Here is a 16,792-nt window from a genome sequence, read left to right on the forward strand (position 1 = left end):
TATTCACTTTCTATAACGCGACAAAGTCGACGTCGGCATTACGAACATGCGGAACTTTTACGGGGTGGCCAGACACCTGGAAAATCTGGCAAATCTGGAAATGTCAGGGTATTTACAAGGGGGTCACGGGAAGCCTGGAATTGTCGGGGGATTTTTTTATTTGCTCGTGAAAAAAAATTGAAAATATCAGTTTTGCTGTCACGGAAATTAGAAAGGATTCTTTGAGGCTTACAAGTTCACTCTTTTTTCGTCGAGCGAACAAATTGCCTTTTAAACTGACTTTTTTTTCTACGTTATATTCATCTTCAATTCGAATCGAATTTGAACCGAATAAGCTGAACGATTCAGGTTTTAGTAACTTGTTGGAACTGGAAAAATGTTAGGGTAAACTAGATGTTAGGTCCTAGAAAATCTGGCAATGTCATGAAATATTTTTTACAAAAATTTGCGGCCACCCCGTTTTAATATGAGAGTAATAATTTTTGCAATATGAATTATTTATACTAGATACGCGTATAGGTGAAAAATTAGCTTTATTGCATGTATCGATCGATCACGTTACAAAGCGATTTATGCAATTGCGGATAGGAATAAAATTCTCCCCAATTCACGAAGCATGAATGTCTCTATTCTCGTATTGAGGACGTAAAGAGGAATGTCCTGCATGCAGTGATAAAATACTCCTCTTCCTCCTCGTGTTTACCGCGATCTGCAGGCGTCTGATACATTATTATTATTGTTATTATTGTTATTATTATTATTATTATACGTATACGTATACGGTACAAACAAACCTCGCATCCATCCTTTCGATATGCGCTTTTATACCATCGCTCATGCTTATTACAACCCCGCACTGTACACAATTACACGTCATATAGCACTTGCATAGAGAAGCGCTTTGTTAATGTTTCCCGGGTTTAATGAGCGAAGGTATCTCTACGCGTTTGTGCTGTAACGAGAAATTACAAACACCCTGTACCCTACATGTCGGTGGAAACGACAATACCCTGGTGAAAATGATTTCTACGACTTTTGAAGATATTTCGTACGATTATTTGCATAAAAAAAAAAATTTTTTTGTCCTACAAGATTGCAATATATGCATAATTTGACACGAAAAAAAATCTACACGACACTATAATTTTGTAGGGAAATTAGCAAATTCTTTATGAAAAACTATGCACATTTAGAATTTTTTTCCTCTACGAAATAACACCAAGTGTTAGAATTTTCGTGAGAATTCGTAGTCGTAGAAATATTCACCAGGGTATAGTTACACGATATTAATGATTGCAAAGTCGGACCATTGACGATTTTCGCAATGATTATTACGGGGCGGGGAATTGGAATACTTTTAGTTTCGATAATTTTTAACACCTTGATTGTCGATGTGGTCGATATTTAATGTCGTTGCATCCAAGTCACGGGTTGAATATTTTCGTAACTGGAGAATTTATTCATTTATTCGTTGCAATTCAGCTGCGAGATGAACAAAAATCGTGTCTGAAACCACACACTGTAAATATTTGTCTCGATCTTACTTACTTTACCATCGTCATGACGGGGGATCTTGTCTTTTGCATACTGCACGTGTTTCGAAAATCAAATCGTTTACATTCGGTTCGCTTATATGTGTGTGTGTATGTATATATATATATAATATATTGCGTGTAAACATTACACGCGTGTCGTATGCATAACTGTGTATAAACGAATAGATTTATGTATATAATACGTGCGCGTTGCAAGGTTTTGTTTTTTAAATAAACAACCTCGGTTATAAATTGTAAACTCTTTCGTCTTTAGTGAGAAAGTGACGTTCTAACGAGGAAGTGAATTATTTATCATACCATAGGAAGATTCGAGGAAGTAAACTTGGCGGAAAATTATTTGAACGAAACAAAGAAAGAATTAGGATCGAAACGCTGTTACACATACATTATCGTACGTATAAAGCAAAGAGTGGATGACTTAATTATACTATCTGTAAAATTTCAGATGATTTTATTGAACACGGTTTCTGTGTATACACATAATCTGAAGATATAATCGAAAGAAAAGTGTTGTGTTTGCCGTTTTGTTATAAACACCGAAATCTCCGCCCAAAGTGTGACACAAAAAGAGAACTTTGCAAAGTCAAAGACGTTGTGCAAATTGTCGAGGAGAGGAAACTCAGAGCGACGAAGTTTGAAGAAAAGTAATCTTAAAGAAAAAAGAAAATAAAAAAAAAAAAAAAACAAAAAAAATGTCTCGTTTTTTCGCCGAGTGCAATAATTATCCGCGTCCGTGAATTATACTTTGTGCGTGTTTCTTACCGAAAGTAAGTGTCTGTGCCGCAGCACTGTGCGACTTCCTTTTTACTCGCTGTTTGTTACACCGCAGTGCCGTGTTGAGAGGATATTGATCTAACGTAAAAATTACCTCACCCTTCTTGTCCTCGTCGTTGTCGTCGTCGTCGTATCTGGAGTTACGCGGAAGGGAGGTAATACCGGTGTTCGTCAAAATACAAAACACCGTAGCAACAACAAAAAAGCCGGCAAACTGGATGCTACGGACGGTGCCCCACCACCCCCGCCTCCCCCCGACATTACCATCACCCAAGATGAACGGTGAGCAGCATCGATATGTTGAACGTTTTCTTTATTTTTCTTCTTCTTTATCTTCTAGCCATACCTGCCCGGAACTCGTACCGCGTTATTAAATAAATAACAACAACAATAATAACAGTAATAATAATTTCCCTACGAGTCAACAATTCTTGATGGTGTTCCGAATATTTTACATATTCCGTAAAATGGAAGTAATTGTGCGTCTGCAGGGATCAAATGAACGAGAACAATTGAAATCAAGATTTAACACGTTCGTTGATTTATCAGTTGATTGTCTTTGTTTGACAGAAACGAAGCATCAGTAACGTGTATTAAGAATTAATCGTGGAAAAAACCGTTTCTCGATTATTATTGTTGTTGTTGTTATTTTTGTTATAATTATACATGGTTTGTAGAATACACGCGAATAAGTTTGTCCTTTCTTCGATTGGCCCGAATGTTTATTACAATCAGAGATAAATTATCCGGTGTATATATTAACCGGCCGGTCATTATATATGTATGACCCGTGCGTGTCACAGTATGATATACACAATGTCATCATCATCGTCGCTTTACCGTAACGGGCATAATGATGCCAGACTTAATTGCGTTATGGTGTGAGGTTGAATGTGTTTCCAGCGAAAGTTGGGCGAAGCTTGGATGAGACAAGATGAAAAGGAAGAGGAAAGTATTGTGCCGTCGAAAAGAATTTTGAATCGAAAATTGTGAGCTGGCGTGAATAAATTTACAAATGCCATACACTCGCATACTTGATACGTCCATACGGACATACATACGTATGTAATATTAAAAGCTGACGTAGACGACGGGTTATTAAATTTGCATGCTGGTGTGCGTATAAATGCCCGAGGGGGTTGCAGATACACGATATGCTTAATCGCTACGCAGAGAGAGAGAGGGAGAGAGAGAAGAGAGATGTAACAACCAGTTATTACAAAACTAGTTGGAGAATAGTCGTAATATTATAATACATAGGTATACATAAGCCATATACGTAATGCACTGTTTTGTATGTTTATTTTTTTTCAACCTTTTCGGCCAATTTATTTTTACTTGATATTAATAATGTTTTTTTATTTGTTTATTTTATTTATTTTATTTTTTTTGGGGGGGGATTTTACCCACCACCACTGACATATTACTTCATCTTCTTTCTTTCCTCTGTTTTATTTAAAATGTCATTCTTCGCAGCTATGCCGTTGCTTTCGTAATTATACAAGTTGTACGAGCAGCCTCGCTACTACTTTACAGTTATTTACATCCATCCATCCATCGTAGCGAGGTGAAGAGTTATGACGAAAACGAGAGAGAACCGAGAAGGCGATATCAGCTGAGATGCATCTCTTGTCCGCAACGACAATTATTTATTATACATGTGTATATCACACACAAGTGTCGTCCGACAAAAATGAACGAGATTTTCTTTTCAAGATGCTGCTGTAGGCAGCAGAGAATACTCGAATCTGTGATAAAATTTCTCGCTGAATACGGTGGTGATAAAGCAATAATAACAATATTAATAAAACTTGGAAAAATGTCAGAAGGGCGAAACAAGTATTATCGTAACCGCGAATTGACGATAAATTTTCGATTCCAGTTTGTCGTTGGGTGTAATTATCGATTGTAAATCATTGTTATACCAAAAGCCAGCGTAATTTAGGAACTATCGAGAACGTGGAGCCCTTCTCATATGCCTCGACAAAATACTGCCCTCCGCGCAAGGAATACCTTAAACGAAGCCTCGAACCAATTTCGCGGACGATGCAAGGCACGTTTTCACCGCGAACGGGAAATTGCAGCAGCAGAGGACGATGCAGCATGACCGGGCTTCGGGCTGTGATGCAATTTCGGAATTTCTCCCTTCCCGTTTCTCTCCTTCAGCAGCCCCTCAATTTAACCGCTCATTTTGGACCCCATCTTCAACGGCCCAGGCGTGCGATGCACCTTGGCTTTAACGCAACGCGATGTATAGATAGCTGGACCGAATGCCGCGCACCGGAATCACTGTCTGTGTATATAATATATACGCGTGCGTTACTACACACACACACACACACACACACACACACACACATGACGTAGGTACTCGCAGCCCGACGTCGTCGTCGTCGGAATGCACTCGATAACCTTGGCCGCTGCGCCCGCGATCCCGTTTCGACTCTTTTTCTCTCCGTCTTTTTTTCCTTTTCATTTTATTCTTTATTTTTATTTTTCCAAGGGTCCAAGGATTGCGAGAAAACACCGACGATACCTGGATTTAACACGTCGGTGTCGGTACGATTCCGAAACGTGTCACGAATTGCGCTAGATAGTTTTATGGGGTGGAAATTCCCAATTTGAATCCCGAATCCCGCTTCGTTAATCGTTAGTTACGATTTACAGAATTTCAGACAATTCTAAAACTGTCAATTAACCATTTTCTCCTCAACATGTGACGTTATTTGTAACAGTTAGGGCAAAAATCAAAATCGCTTTTATCATTTTGCATGTGCGTTTTCGGAAATTCAATCTCATAATTATTTGTACTTCTTGCAAATTATTTATCAACGCTTGCGTTACAACCAATTCTAATTCTTCTTTCTTGTCTGTCGGTGATTTTATCGGATACAACTTTTTCTTAAAAAAATAAAAATAAAAATCCGTCCATGTGCATTTGTAACGGATTCTGAGGATCAGAAATCATAGAAAAACGCGTTCTAGTTTCAAGTACCTATAGGAATATATTTAATCGTTATCACCGAGCGAGCTTTTCCCGGAATGAAATGGAAACCCTCCCGCCTTCGTTACTCTTCGTAGGATATACGAGATTGATCGGACGTTCGGCGCATGACCGCATGACTCGGGTACAAAGTGTCGAATCGTGCGTGCGATGCGATTATGATAATGATAACGATAATATACGTATGCCGTATAACACGTCTTATATAAATAATCGTTGCGCTTTTTCATCGCTTGCAGTCCTCGTGCATACAAAACGTGCAACATACGGTATAAACTGTCGAGTTTTGCAAATCGGATACGCAGCCGGTTATAAACATTCGGTACGTTATATCATATATCATGTATACATAAGATGTTTCAAACTTTCCATCGAGATTGCGGGAAAAAATCCTCACCGATGTCAGTTAAATAATTACAAATAATACAATTGCATCGGAAATTTTTCATTACGTATTTAGATATATTTTACCAAGATATAGACGGTCGTGCGGCGTTGGTTAGCGTTTGTTAGAAAAAAAGAAAGAAAAACATTGAATTTAAAAGTTAATATATGCGTAGTTACGACCATGGAAATATATTTCATGATATTATACACGTACGGTTTTTTTGGAAAATTTTACTCAGTTATTTAAACGATTCCAAATAAAATGTAAATTCACGAATTATCGCTTGAAATTCGTACCATTTTTTTTTTTTTCTCCGCACTACAGATTTTCAAACCTGAGTAAATTTAAACTGTACCTTAAATGACTCGATGAGATAGAATTGTTGTTTTGTTTTTGTATTTTTTTGTTTTTTTCTTTCATAGTATATAATTTCTTTTTCGCAAAGAAAGCAAAACATGGGTGTTGAAAATCTCCATAAAGAAATATGTATTACGTCTATACATTCAGTCAATGGAAATCTCTAAACAAGATTTCAGCTGCGGCAAGAACCTGGGAAAATAGATAACCGGAAAGATTTATTTTATATGGCGTGTAACGTAAGGTCACATTATCCATAGATATACTTATAATTTCTACGGGGTTTCCCATCACGCAACCTCTACCATAATTCTTGTGGTTACCACGCTATGTCGACCATAGAGTTTATGTTTGAGGTATAATAGCATCAAAGGTTGCGCGTCTCTGCGATCATATCCTCGCACAATTTTCTGCTCGTATACATATATGGAAAAAATATACGCCCTCGATTAGCAAACATTCATGACTTCGTTTTGATTGGGGCAAAAAAAAAAAAAAAAAAAAACAAAACAACAACAACAACAATGTTAAAAGAACAATAAAATTCTGCCATTTCAAGTATTCGAAATTCTTGTACGTTATAATTTTATTTTTTCTCAACTTCCGTTCGTCCTGTTTTACGAATTGTTATGTTCATAAAGTGCTACATGAGCTAATAAAATTTCAATCGTTATTAAAAACGTCCTTATGATAGTGATTTTTCTTTTCTAACAATAAAAACCTCTTCATCAAGGACATTGGCTTATTCACTGGAAAATCTGTTCAGTTCGATTGACCCTGATAGAAAATAGCTTATTTCGTATTCACAAATGATTTTCCTACAAATAGTCTGCGACACAGATTTTTTTCGTCAAAGTTCGATTTCTTCGCTTCAAGTTTCGCTACGAAAAAATTTATAATTCCGCGCCATCGGATCTTTTCAAATTCGGAATTTCAACCCCGCCCCGTTTTTAACTCACCGCGTAAGTCACGCGTAATCATCTCGTCCTGCAGCGACAGTGATAGCTGACCGTACGCGTCCGCCACAGTTCCTCGGCCGTCTTCGACGGTATTTACTACTGCGCCGATCGCCCGTAAAGCGTGCGAATAGAATAGTAGTGACGCGCGTGTCTGATCAGACTCGTTGCTCCAGACGTGGTATTTGCGTGTACACTGTGAATGTTATGCACGTACACCGGTAACGAACCGATCACAGACGCGAGTCGCAAATCGGACATGCGGAAAGGCTTCGTTTTATTAATGCAAAAGCGCATCGAATCAATTGTTCAGGGTAATCGATTCTCTTCAGGCTTAAATTATCGAGGGCGTTTATTCCGATCCTTCTCCGCTTTCTCGTTCCTCTCTTTTAATATTTTTGATTGATTTGAGGTTTTTAGATATATTACGCACATAGATTGATATATGCGTATCCCATCGCTAACAACAAATTACGTGATATTCATCGTTTGTATAAATTCACACGATCGATAAACCAAGTCGATCCGCAACGAATCTGAGGGTATATATATATATTAGGTTGGTTTTTCTTTTTTAAGACTTGTTTCTTCTTCTTACGTATCCTTCGAAAAGTTAGTTATTGGCCTGAAACGAAGCCTCGTGAAACCGGAATTCGGTAGCAAAATTCTGAAAGGTTCCTCATCCGGTTTGAATTTTTCAAATACTCTAAACGAAATATATCGAAAACTAACATTTACAAGTTCGGAAGCTATTATTGGTTTCACTTTGTGTATAAGCAAATTTTCTTTAAATAAGGTCAGGACTACTATGCACCGAAATTTTTATCTTGTACTCGAACCGAACGTTTAAAATTGATAAGCATCTCCATTCATTTATTCAATGCACTCAACTTTAAACGTTCCTATCAAGTACAAGACGAACATTTAAGTGTATAGTAGCTCTGACCTTTTTTATAGGAAATTTCATTGTCTACAAAATGAAACTGCATCCTGACTTTTATAGTTATCGCGATATTTCGGTTAGAGTGTTTGAAAAAATTCAAACCGGATGAGTCACCGTTTAAGATTTTGCTACCGAATTCCGGTTTCACGAGGCTTCGTTTCAGGCGAAAAATTAATTTTTCAAAGAGTACGTAAAAAAAAAAAAAAACCGGTCCAACAAATACACGTATATATAATTAGAATAACTCTGAGGTGAGTGAAAAATTGATGAAACGATTAGTCGGCAAACAATATTCATACAAGACCATTATACGTGCATACAATACACGAGATGATCGAACTGCCGCTGCACTCCGGCAAAACAATGTACCTAAACAATGTAATATAATATGTAGTAAATAGTCAAAGAGGTGAACACAGAGCGGGGATTGCAGGAGAGCGTTAAAAGTGGTTTCATTGCTTCGTGCGGTTATTGGTCCAGCAAAAAAGGGAGGCTGCGCGCATATGCCAGCAGGCCCTTAATACTTTGATTGTCCCTCGCATCGCACGAGGCCCATTGTACCCTGGCACGCATAAGTGCCTGCGGCATTCTTACGGGATTGACACACGTACTCCTCGTGTGTGCGAGCCTCCTTTCGGATTATTGTTCCTCCACCCGTACGATAGTCCTCCTCTTGAATTATATCCCGTTGCCGGAAGTCTCTCTCTCTCACTCTTTCACTCTCTCTCTCTCTCTCTCTCTCTCTCTCTCTCTTTCTCTTTCCAACCGACGATGGGAGAGAGAAAATCGTGCAGCCGTTCGATCGCCGCGCGTGCTATTTTATACATATTGTTATGGTACCTGTCGGAGTGTTTTCTGTGGTTTCGTATTGTATTTAAGGTACTTATAAACCCTTCGAGTCCGATACCGACAATTTCAGTTGGGAAGGAGAAGAAAAATTTCTTTTCCACTGCGTTACGTTTTTACCGCTTGGATTCAAATGTCGTGGAAAAAATCGATGGTAGTTTTTAAAAAAAAATCTGTTTTTCAATTATTTGTGAATTTTTTATTTATTTTTATTTTCTTGAAGCTAAAGGAATCCATGCCCTTGTGAATTTCTGCCTTTGAGAGTTACTTTTTTTTTTTTTTCTTAAACAAAGCCCGTCGTTGTTCATCGTGAAAAGTAATGAAAAATTCTTACGAGGAACTTATACGCGGAATATTTTCTTTTTTTTTTTTGTTCTATCTACACCTGTTGTCTTCTCTTTTTATTTTTTACCGAAGAAATATATTCTCAACTCGCACAGCCTATAAAGCGTTACCTATAACTTGGACTTAGGAATCTTATTGTTAGATTTATTCAAAGCTCTTTGTTTGGTGTATTTAGAATCTTCCGGATTCGCTCACCTTTACGTTTATCATTTTACTTTTCTTGACTATTTTTTTTTTTTTTTTTTTTTCGTTTCTACTTCTCACTTCGATCAAATCATCTCGCCAAGATTTCGCCTGCTTTCACGCCGTGTACAGATATAATAAACACGCAAAACTCGACGAAATCGTGAGAAGAAAAGAAAAGAGTTGATCGTGACAAAAGTTTGTTGTATACCTGGCGTGACTCGCCTTCTCTCTGTCTCTCTCTTTCTCTCTCTCTGTCTCTCTTCATCGGTTGCCCCGAGGCCTAGAAAGTGTAACACAGTGAATGGAAGGAAAAACGCCGGGGTATCGAGATCAGAAGTAGCAGCAGCCAGTGATTCGATGAGAATTGAAACCGCGGGAGTAACGAGAGAACGGAGGTAATATACACACAACGTGAAGTGTACAGTAAGGTAAGAGGCTGTGGAAATTACTCGTTCTTACCTCTGTAAACCCGATTCTGAGAGAGAGAGAGAGAGAGAGAAAGACTGCGCACTCGTTGTCTACACGATATACTGTACGTATACAGAGGAGGTACTGTAGGAAATCTAATGCAACGGAGCTGTTGGAATACAGTGAGTGGGTATCGTTATACCTTTATTATACTCAGGGAAACGCAGATTGTAATTTATTTATTCGTAATTAATGTTATAGTTACGAATAGAGCTCGGATTAATATGTAAATAGATATATTTTTATTTTATTTTTTTTAATTCAAATGATATTCATTCCTCATTTGGTTTTCTGCGTCAAGTATAATGTTTGGAGGCAGAAAACGTAGTTTCTATTTTCCATATTCTTTGACATATTTTAGTTTTTTAAGTCTGTATTATACGTGCATCATTTTTAATTTTTAATTTACGCATTTGTCCGGAACTTGGTTATAAATATATTTCAGGCGTGTATATCTACACATGCGAATAATCCGCTGAAGGCAGTATAAATTTGTATCGAAAAGATGAAGAATTTTCGTCGGAACACACGCGTATGAAATTATTAAATTTGGAGAGTCGTGATATTGGAAAGAAAATAAAAGACGAGTTAAGTGGAACAAACACCCGCGACATTGTCCACGTTATATGATAATAACTGCAGGTTGATAGCCCACGCAAACCGTGACGTATTCCATGTTTATTTTTCATACTCACATGTGTAACTGTACCTACGTATAAATATGGCATGTAATAATGTAACGAATTAAGATTAATATGTCAAACCCACGCGCTAGACGGTAAAATGCGATGTTGACATACCGAAACCGGTACGTAGATATAACCTATTATCAAATGCGGCGTAACGACGTACATATGTGATACCCATACATACGTATAATACATATGTATATTCACATGTATTGTGGAGTGGATAATTCGATAGCTTTTCAACCGAAATTAAATCATTAGGCCGGCTTCGTTGCAGTATAAAAATACCAGAAGTCCAAATAATTGTCCATGCGATTACAGGATTGGAACATATTTTACATTCCTTATACTTCGCTTTGCGTCAGACGTACGTGTAAAATATATATGGGTATTCGTTGGAGAGAAATTATTCGTCAAGTTCTCATATCGGACAAATTATTGTTCTCGTAGTTGTGTTTCCTTTTTGATTCTTTCTTTTTTCCTTGCCAAGAAAGTTGGAAATTCTGTTATACGATTACCAATGTGGAATTAAGAAAAAATAAATAAAACTAAAATCTTCTTACGTCAGCTTTACGTTGAAGAATTCAATTCGAGGTGGATAAATCTTTATAAACAAAATTTGTAAAAGGTAGGCGACTATCAAGATCCGACCCTCTCGACTACCCGAAGTTTGAACGAAATCATCCAGACTTACAATTCCGATTTGAAGATTCTTTCGCGGAATCTCGTTCTTCCATGTATTTCCAATCACGTGCGATTTTCTCAAAATTCGTGTAAAAATTTTGACTAAAAGAAAAATTAGCCACGCTTACGGGAAGTTGAATTTTATTGATATTTACCGAAAATTCGTTCAGATACCTGCGATTATTACCGAAAGTGAATGATAATTTTTATACTCCGCAGGTAGAGACGGCAGTGTCTAGAAAATACTGTCGATGAAAAAATTACCTTGCTAAATTCCTTCGCATTTGATACATAGAGAAGACGGTCGCTCCGTAACGCCTTTATGAATTCTAACATCCGGTATAACAGGCTTCTGCATTACCGACCACCAGAATCTAGGAGGCAAAGCTACCGGTGCCGGCGTATGAGCTTCGGCTGGTCTCAATCAGCGGGTAACAAATGCCTCTCTAATTTCAGCAGTGTTTCTCATTTTTGTGCTTTCTTTCTATATTGAAGTCACGCTCAGCAACTTTCTCTGTATTAATTTTAATCGAATTCTTCGATCAAAATACAATTGAACGATTGGTAAACGACTGGCAATGCGTTATTTTCCGTTCGAGAAAAGTTGAACAATTCGCGTCCTGTTTTACCAACTGAGCTGAAAGCTCGCAAAAGTCACTTACTCTCGTGATATCGTTGGAGAATTTTCGTTAAAAATATATTGTGGGGGGTGGGGATCGTCCAGCATCCAAATTTTCGGTCTTGGATTTTCTTAATCGTTTATTTATAAGAAAAATCGGCATTGCGCAGCAATTCACTCACATAAAATTCCCGCTATCTGCGTGAAGAAACAGTATCAATAAGTTGTATCTGCACGTCTTCGATAAAATTCATGCCTTCGTGTGCGAAGAAGAAAAAAAGGAGAAATAATTTTAGATGTATAGTGATAAAAACGAGTGTTGAAAATAACGTGTTATTACACGTTGGTGTATGATTTACGATCCGACGAGTACGTCAAGAGAGTTATCCTCAAAGTTGTGGGTGAAAAAACATGGCTCGTTGCCATATTTCTATCCTCCGTAAGATCCATGATGCGACGGCGCCGCGATACTCTGAATTGCAAACCGTAAATTTCGCACGTTTCTGCACGATGATAAGTTTTACTTCGGAAATCCACGTGTGCCAAATTTTTTTCTACCCAACTACATTTCGTGTTTGAAGATTGAAATTAACCCTCTTGAGAGCAACCCGGATCGTATATTAACCATTTATTATTGCCAATTCGAAGAAATTCTCGCCAATTTTTAACATCTCATTTTGCATTAAATTTCATCCCGCCATCCAAAGTAAACGTATCGAATTCATTCCTGTACCATCCTACATTAGACATTGTGACTGTTTCATTTCACTATTTATAAGCTGAAAAATATGAATTTAAAACATTTTTATAAACAAAACTATTTTCGCATAATATATTACCCAGTGTGGGGTAATACAAGTGAGCCAAGAAATTGTGGCTGCTCTCAGAGGGTTAAAATTACCAACTTCATCCTTATGGCCTGATTTACTTTAAGCATATAGTGAAATTTTAATCACCAGAATTTTCCCATCAAGTTATTGTGTATTAATTTATCACAACCCCATCCCTAATTCACTCGATTATCATTATCGTTTCGTAGATCGTGACGCGTTTCCATTTGTCCATTTTATTTGTTGAAAATTTAATTAAACACTGACGATCGTTGTATTCGTTATTTTGGTGTTTTCCCCCCTTTCGTTCTATGTTAACCGCATATTGTACAATTAAAGTGAATCTCTACATTCGAAAACATGCAAAACTACCTCCCGTACGTGTTATATCGTGTCCTATTTACTATACGACATCGAAGCCCCGCCCAAATCTCATTCCACAATCGCTGCTAATACATTTCGGTTGTGAAATTCGTCGATTTCGGCTCGGCGAGACTCGAGCAAATCCGTACCTTGCAGCCCACTTACTTACTACTTACTTCACCTCGACGCTGTCACCGAGTTTCGTTATAACGTATAATACTATAAGTGGTGCAGAAGATTGAGGAGAAAACTTTGGCGAACATCGGTTATCTTATACGTTACGTACGTACGAATACACAGGCAACCATGTAACCGAAAATATATCTATGTACGCAGAAAGTTTCGCGTGCGAATATATAGGTATAAATATATAGGTATAAAATCTCCAATTTCTTTTAATTCGATAATTTTTACTAATCATTTTTGTCCAAACGTCGAGCGAAAAGGACAGCGTGACGCTAATATTGTACCATATCTGCGGCTCGTACCTCTAACAAATACCACGAGTATAATACAGTTTTAGCGTTATTGCGATGAGGATGAGGAGGATGAGGAGGATGCAGAGGACGAGGAGTATGAGGAGGTGGTCTAGACCAGGAGACACGGGTCGATATTCGACTCCTACGTCGACGTTATGCGTCGAGCATCACGTTTATACGATGAATAGAATAAGGAGGCGGAATAAGCTACAAAAGGGTATGTCATGTGTCCTCCTCATCCGGCGAAAGAGAACCAGCGATAGATGCCCACACGATGCATATACGCGTGGAAAAACCGTGGGACGAACTCGGCGAAGGGAAACGCGGCACTGATCTATGGAGAAACTTGCGAGAAGCTCGAGAATTATTGTTATTATTGTATACCTGAGACGATTGTAAAATAATTTTTGGCCATAGTTTTCGGGGCGGAAGTTTGACAAGTTTTATGGTGTATGTACGACAATTTTTAGGACTTCGGCCTTAATTGGTGTTTGACGAATCTTTTGGGATTCCTATCGTCGAACAAATGAAATTGTTCTTTTTTTTTTTTTTTCTCCATATGAAAATTAATATTTGTTATTTACTTTTTCGGATATAAAAGTGAAGGTTTCGGAATATATCGTAAACTTTTTTTTTACTATCGGATGAAAATTAGAGATCGTCGTGTCATTAAATTTGGTGTATTTAAATATACCGTGAATATAAAATCGTATGTTCGGTAAAATTGAAAAATTAAGGAAAGAAGAAGGGAGAATAAATACCGTAAAGCCGCTTCGGTTAGTTGTCACTATATGTTGATGATAAGCAGAGAGAATAAGACGAGAGCAGAGAATGAAAAGAAAATGCCGAGTGGACAGCCAACGGAGGGGAGGGAGATAAAAGAGGAAGAGACTTTTTCTTTTTAACCCGCGTCCTGAGAGTACCGCCTTTCTTTCGTGTACGGTCTTTGACGATTTTCACGAAGCTTCGAGAAGAGGATGCTGTAGATGAGAGGAGGGGAGGGAGGGGAATATTTGATCTTTGGAAAAGTTTCTAATTTTAAATTACACGCAGGAAATGAATCAGATTCCCTCCCTCATATATTATAAGTTCGAAAATCTTGGCAACGTTTTTCAAACTCGTCTTATCCACGTTTTAACGATATAAAAATTGTTAAAAAAATTATTGTATCAAATTACGTGATGGTTGAAAATTTACTAAATTTCGAATGCAATTTTTAACAATGTTTTTCTTAATTTTTGCGTAGAACGCGTTCTACGTACATGGCTGGTACGTTATACATATATATGAAGCGGGTCGCGGTTGAGCTGACGTTGAAAAAGTCATTCAAGCTGAGTAGATATTATTACGGCAAGACTTTGAAAGAATTGAGAGAGACTCTTGGCGTTGCTGATGTGAACAATATAATATCGCACATGCGGCAGGAACAATGCTGTCAAAAGACACAAGATGTTACATTGTTACGTGCATATATGCCTACATGCACTTGTTAAATATATGATATTGTTAAATAGTACGTACCTACTATCAGACATTGGATTATAACGCTAGTCGTAGACGCTTGATAATGCTAGGTAACCATAGTATAATGACAATCATCATCATCATCATCCGCAGCTGTACTGTACATGTAACGTTAGAAACGATTATTGCCAATTTTCTGTACAACTATGTATATTATACATATGTATATATATATATATATATATATATATATATATATATATATATATATATATGTGTGTGTATGCGAAAATTACCCTCGCTTAATATTAATATCACCGTACATGCGGTTACGGCTTAATCGTTGATTAGGAAAGTTAAGTGGACGAAACTGCCACTTGCTTGCACACGAAACGCGAATCGTTGAATAATTTTCGTATCGTTTTTTTTTTCGTTTTTGTTTCGTTTTTATTTGTTTTTCTTTCCTTTTTGTTCTTCGTCGATCTTCGCCACCACTTTTTTACATCGAGATGACCGCGGTAATAATTACGTAAAAAACAACTGACTCGGACTTGTTGATGAAGAAAAATAAAGTCTCGGTTGAGGTCTGAATATATATACACATACAATGTTTCAGAAAGGAAGGAAAGTAGAGAAGAAAGGTAAAAAAAATTGACGTTACATACATACCGTACAGATTATCGGAAGCTGCTATGTAAGAATAAAATAAATAGAAAATCGACTACGTTATTAAGGTAATGAAGAAATTGTTCTCACATCTTCTGCCGCATCGATCTTCTCTTGTTCTTACCTTCAACTCGATTAACGATCCATAAAAATCTGCAATACAATATAGACATATAAAATTGCTTATAACTCCAAATTGGTAGTTTTTGCAAATTACACACCGTGATCGAAATTTTCACGGAGCTGCAGTTTCCGTACAAGGCACAATATCTATATCTGTGTGTGTGTGTGTGTTTAGGTGTATATGTACACCACACTTGTACCGAGGTTGACTAGCAATAAGACACAATTCTCTGACCGCTTCGCGGTATCCTTTCATCTCGAGAACTTTATTTCTCTTCTCCACGCTCGAGTCGCTCCCTGAGAGATGTTCCGGGTGTAAATCGCGCCCGAGGCACCTTGGGAGTTCCTATCTTATTATATATACTCAAACGCATCCGTATATATGTACAATATTTACACGCCTATAGTGTAAATTTACAGTGTGCAGAATTTTCATACTCGGTATCATTTATTATCGCTTCTGTTGAAGGTCGTGTGTATATATATATATATAAATATATAAGTTTTTAAGTCATTCTCCAGATACGCCGAGTGCGAAAAATTTTGAAAAAAGTTGCGACCGCGTTTTTTGCCACCTACTTTCTTTTAAAATATTATAAAATTAATCCGACGATGAGACATAGACGTAGAATCTTGATCGAGATTTCATGGAATCCGTAATCGGCTAATCAGAATTTGAATACGACCTGCAGTGTTGGTGTATTTAAATTTTTTTTTTTTTTCTTCACTTTTGGTACAACGCCTTTGATTTTTCTCTCACCGAGTTCCGGTTCCCCGTAAATTGGTGAATCGAAAATGCGTGAACGGAGAATGAAATATGCGGCAGGAAGAATCCGCAACGCTGTGGCACATGCCGGCCGTTCTCGTAACCCTGACATTGACGTCATATACCCGGGAAAACCTCGGAATCGATTACGAGGGCTGAAAACCCTCTCCAAACTCGCCGTCGCTCTCCCTCTTTCTCTCTCTCTCTCTCTCTCTCTCTCTCTCCCTCTCCGTTTTCCTCCGAGGCCTGCGTACTCCGTAGTTGATACGCATGTTATTATACTTTC

At 37.6% G+C, this 16,792-nt stretch overlaps 1 protein-coding gene across 9 annotated transcripts in view; it reads left to right on the forward strand.

Annotated features, from left to right (window-relative positions):
• The window catches only part of LOC107227796 (rap guanine nucleotide exchange factor 2), a 105,548-nt gene that overhangs the window by 33,190 nt on the left and 55,566 nt on the right, over positions 1 to 16,792 (forward strand). Inside the window, exon 2 of one of the 9 annotated variants that reach the window (XM_046746593.1) lies at positions 2,002 to 2,612. The exons of the other annotated variants lie outside the window; for them this stretch is intronic. The gene's annotated coding sequence lies outside the window, so the exon portion shown is untranslated. The remainder of the gene's footprint in view (positions 1 to 2,001; positions 2,613 to 16,792) is intronic. 9 annotated transcript variants of the gene reach the window in all.

Source organism: Neodiprion lecontei, chromosome 1, assembly GCF_021901455.1.
Source record: "Neodiprion lecontei isolate iyNeoLeco1 chromosome 1, iyNeoLeco1.1, whole genome shotgun sequence".
Lineage (NCBI taxonomy): Eukaryota > Metazoa > Arthropoda > Insecta > Hymenoptera > Diprionidae > Neodiprion > Neodiprion lecontei.